At 33.9% G+C, this 4,913-nt stretch overlaps 1 long non-coding RNA gene across 1 annotated transcript; it reads right to left on the bottom strand.

Annotated features, from left to right (window-relative positions):
• Nucleotides 1-1,957: 1,957 nt before the first annotated feature.
• On the bottom strand, nt 1,958-3,894 carry LOC127180914 (uncharacterized). Its single transcript, XR_007829711.1, has 3 exons — nt 3,529-3,894; nt 3,339-3,406; nt 1,958-2,416 (listed from the first exon to the last, which is right to left on the bottom strand). It is a non-coding gene; the product is annotated as an uncharacterized LOC127180914 (long non-coding RNA).
• Between the last annotated feature and the right edge of the window lie 1,019 nt (nt 3,895-4,913).

The raw sequence follows: 4,913 nt of genomic DNA, 5'->3' as shown, positions 1-4,913 counted from the left end.
TATGTGCATAAATGGACTGAACATATTTAGCAGTGGTGCGCAGTCCATATAATGCTGTGGATACTCTGCATACCCCATTTAAGAGGATTCAAAAACTGGCTTATTCACATTATTATAAATTTAAGGTGTAACATAAGGGTTAAATGATGTACTTGTAAATACATATGCAACTGTCCATAAATTATTTAAATTATGTAATTTTTCCCCAATCTGTGCTACTTACACAGAGATACAGGTAAGCGGATACACAGCTAGCTATTGGAGTCTGTGCTCTATTTATCATCATTATTGTGTGTTCTAATTAGTTTGTTGGCATGTGAGTGATTTCATGCACAAGAAAAGCTGTCTTGCTCCTTTAAACATGTAAAAACTAAAAAAGGTATTAATTAATCACATTAAAGCTAACGCAACTAAATCAAATGGAAAAAAAAAAATCTATAACAAAATATTTTAAACATTTACTGAATTTACTAAAAGCATATATTCTTTATACGTTTTATTATTATTTTATTAACTTATTTATTTTTTGGCATAGCAAATATCTGTTGAAGGAACACATTATTTGGCAACACGCTTAAGCAAACTAATCAAGCAAGGATTTCGAGGATTAATCTTTTGCACTAAAAACATACAACTTTTTTTTTTTTTTTATGCAGCTTGGCCATTTTTTTTTTTACCGTGATTTTACATGACAACAGCATTTTAATAAAAATTTCATAAAAATGTAACCTTTTGAAACTGGGTTTTAAAGTGCAACTTACTGAAAATGATATTGTCTGAATAAACTACAAAAACACAAATTTGTGGAAACTGTGATGTCATGTGCATGCGTATTATGTGTTAAATTATATAGGAATTATATAGGAGCATAGTGTTTCTTTACGATGTGACATCACCAGCTACTGGCCTGGCATGCATAATACAGCATTGTTTAAATCATTTTCACAGATCTGTGTGTTTGGGGATTGTTTTAACAACATTGTCACCTGAATGCTAAACTTGCAAAGGCGGAAATTTTGTATCTCAGTTTTTAGTATTCATTTAAAATGAGACAAATATGTTATTATTTTAATCGGTTTAGATAGTTTATTAATGATTCGCAAACCAGCAAAAGACACGAACCATTAAATTCCAGTCGCACAGATGGGGAAACTGCGTTACAATCTGCCCCGCTATTATTAAACTATGCTATTCTATGACATTAGCGATGTAATTTTCACTATGTACTTTAATGGATTTTAATAAGAAATCACAAGAAACAGGTGAATAAACACTGACAACTGATGTTTAATATTCAGAAATTATTATTTCAAGAAATGTAAAGCATTTTTGGCTTGTTTATGTGTCTCGTGTTCTATGAGAGCTGTGTTTGGAGGGAGGGGAGTGTTTTTTTCTGAATGTGTTTCATCAGTTTGCGCACATTGTTTTGAACTATACTGTATAGCTGTGTTTTGCGATCAGGGCTGTCCCACACATTATTGCGATGTGTTTCATTGTGAAATAAAAAAATTAGATTATTTAAAAAAAACGGCATTATTTTATTTGAAAGATGTACTAATTTTATTTTACTGACAAAATATTTTAGTTTGTCATGTAGATTTTTTCCATTCGATCAGATAACATCACTCTAAACCCGGATAAGTTGAATTTACTTAAAAAATTGGAGGAAACTGGTTGCCCTAAAAAATTTAAGTAATGTAAAGTTTATTTAACTTAAAATGTTTTGTAATATGAATTACAAAGGTCATTTCATTTAACTTAAAATGTTTTGTAACATCATTTCATTTGCAATTATTATAACTATTATATTTAAGTCAAATATACTAATTTCCAAGTTAAATCTATATCAAATGTTTTATTTTTCCAATTTGTTAACCTAGAAAATTAAGAAAAAAGCAAACAAATAAAGGAACATTAATGCAATTTTCCCTTTTATTTTAAATCAATTCAATTACAAATATTCAATTGAAAACACAACAAAACCATTTTTTCATATCCTGAAAACATTTCCCCATAAAACATGGGAGAAAAAAAAAAAGTTCAAAAAGATACTAGTTCAACAAATTAACTTATCGTTAAGCACACAAACAAGTTTTCCTCAGAATCGCAACAAACAGCATCAAAACAATATGTTTTTTCCACACTCTGAGTTCACACTATTGGCAATACTGAATTTTAGGTGTCAGCTCACCTTTTCCCGACAAAAAATATAAAATACTTTTCATACACTTAGGATAGTCCAGGTGTAGGCAGGGAAATCAGTCTGAAAACAATGGACATAGAAGGCCTGAGATTGGTCAGTTCATCCATTACCAAGCTTTCTTCCAAGATGATTCCCACTCTAGATGAGGTGAGCTGTGAACTTTCTTGATCAACGCTGAGGATTCTTACTGAAGTCTGTCTTGTCAGCTGCCTCCTAACAGAGGAAGAAACAGAACGACAAATACATTATCAAGTCAGTTAGACAATGCTGTTGTTAAATACTCAAAGTCATATGCTGCCTTCACACCATGTCATAATTACTTTAATTCTGAGAGGACAACATTGTGATGTTCAGCTTGTGAGCTGTTCATGTCAATAGACTGGGAATTGCGCTTTTCTATGGCAACACTATCAATGTCTAAATTAATCTGGAGCAGTCAGATACAGTGGTTAGGTGGTACAGCTCTCAGAAAATTTCCAGTTTACAGATGGTAATTAGACTTTAGGGTTTACGTTTAATTGTACATCTACAGAATATTTAAAGTAAAATCCACATACAAACACTACTGGCATATGGTCAGGAAGATCGGTGTTATTCAGGAAAGCTTGTAAACAACAGGAATGAGTGCAGGACAGACTCACACCATCATCATTATGAATAATCTTCTGACACACACTGTGCTAGTCAAAGTGATCATCCTCAGAACAGGTCTCAGTTAACCCACGACATACAGTTGATCTTGAACTTTGGTGTGAAGGTGGCATAAATGTGAACAAGGAAATTGTTTTGTTCTTGAATAATTTCCATGTTTGAACAAAGAGACAGGGTTTCACAGACAGGGCTTCACAGACAGGGCTTATCTTAAGCCAGGACTAGGCCTTCGTTAAATTAAGATACTTAAATAGCTTTTATAAAAACACCTTAAAAACTTTACTGGTGTGCATCTTGAGAAAAGAAAAATGGCACTGACATATTTTAAAATATGTCATTACAAGGTATTTTCAGTAAAGACTCCTTGTCATGTTATTAAACATGTTATTTTATTCTGAGACTGGCCTTAAGCCTTGTCTGTGAAACCAGGAGGAAAATGTGTAAATAGCAGTGCTCTCTTATCAGTTATTAGGATCATACTTACACTTTCAAAGCATCTCTTCCATTTCTTCTTTCTTCCAAAACAAGATAGTCGTTAAGAGGACTCTGAACCTAGATAGAACAGAAGTATATTCATCCGCCTTTGTATTTATACCGCTAATTAACGAAAACTTACGCTTTCAAACAATAGCCATGTCTAAATTAAACGTGGTACATTAACGTACTGCACTCACCATATTAGCTCCACCTTTGTCGCTCCTCGGCTGGAATCGCGGCTACTGTATGAGTAAAACTAAATTTACACTCCTCACAAACAACAGCTCCTCGAGTGAAAAAGAAATCATTGAAAGAAAAAGGCAAAAAATGTTAGTCGAACTCGCCAGTCAGGGGTTCAAGCGCAGGCGAGTGAGAACACTAGCTATCAACGGATGAGAAATGTCCCGTCGTTTAGACGAACAACAACTTTTGCCGATCACAAAGAGTTTCTCGAGGGACGTGATAAAAGATAAATGGCGGAAAACAATGCCAACAGAACTATCTAAATCTAAATTTCCACATTCATCCACAGCTTAAATTCATACACAATCACAGTGACAAAATGGCGCTGTTACTCGCAGCACCTGGTGGAGGAGGCGTGGTTAGGAGATAAATTTCATAATACGAGTTAATTTAACTTAAGTTTATTCACAGGTTCAAATATGTCTACAAATTAGTAGAATCTACTTATATTTTATAAGCAATGCAGTAAAACTTAAATATTGTGTTCAATTGTAATTAAATGGTTTAATTAGATACAAAATCCGGGCTTACAGTGATTTTAAAGCTGCCATATGGTCATGTTACAACGTGCCCCTCATGTTACAATGTACCCCACGTACGGGGCATGTTGTCACATTTTACTTCCTTTCTTTTGAGGTAAATAACGAAAAAGAGTACACTGCAATTATGAAACAAAGCAACATACTGTATTTGTACTGGACAAGTGTGAAATTAACATGGATAAAAAATTATACTCTAAACCCCACGTGGATTTACACAAAGTGAGAAATTCAAAAAGTGTTAGGTTGTGCCCCGCGCTCCCCTACATCATCATCATGTAAACGTACCCTTATTCTTCCATTTGTTTTCTCTAAGCTTAACCAATCTTGACTAAGTGATGTGTGTAAGCATGTAGGAAGACTCTGCAACACGATAGCTATTCCTTGCAACAGCCTTTTTAAATAAACACCTGCCATAGCGTTTCTTATTTGTCATCTATAACAAATTAATACATTACATAGCATACTGGGTTATAGAAGTTACCACTCACTACTGATATTTAGGTGAACCCTGTTTTGTTTTCAGACAACTGAATATCTCTTTCATAAAATTACAGTATAAACATTACTGTCACTCGTCATCTGCAGGTGTCACAGTTGCTAGGCGACAAGAGCAAGCCTCCATAGGCTAGACCAACCCAATTAACAACATTCAGATCAACCTTCACAAACTTCGAAGTCACAGCTTTTGAAGTCTGCATTTTTCTAAGAAAAATTTCTATGTTAGACCTGTAATTCACCTGCCTGTAATTTTCTTGTAATCCTGAAGAATTTGATGAGCACCAACTGTAATCAAACAC

This window comes from Labeo rohita, chromosome 18 (assembly GCF_022985175.1).
Source record: "Labeo rohita strain BAU-BD-2019 chromosome 18, IGBB_LRoh.1.0, whole genome shotgun sequence".
Taxonomy (NCBI): domain Eukaryota; kingdom Metazoa; phylum Chordata; class Actinopteri; order Cypriniformes; family Cyprinidae; genus Labeo; species Labeo rohita.
This window is presented reverse-complemented; position numbering and strand designations above follow the sequence as displayed.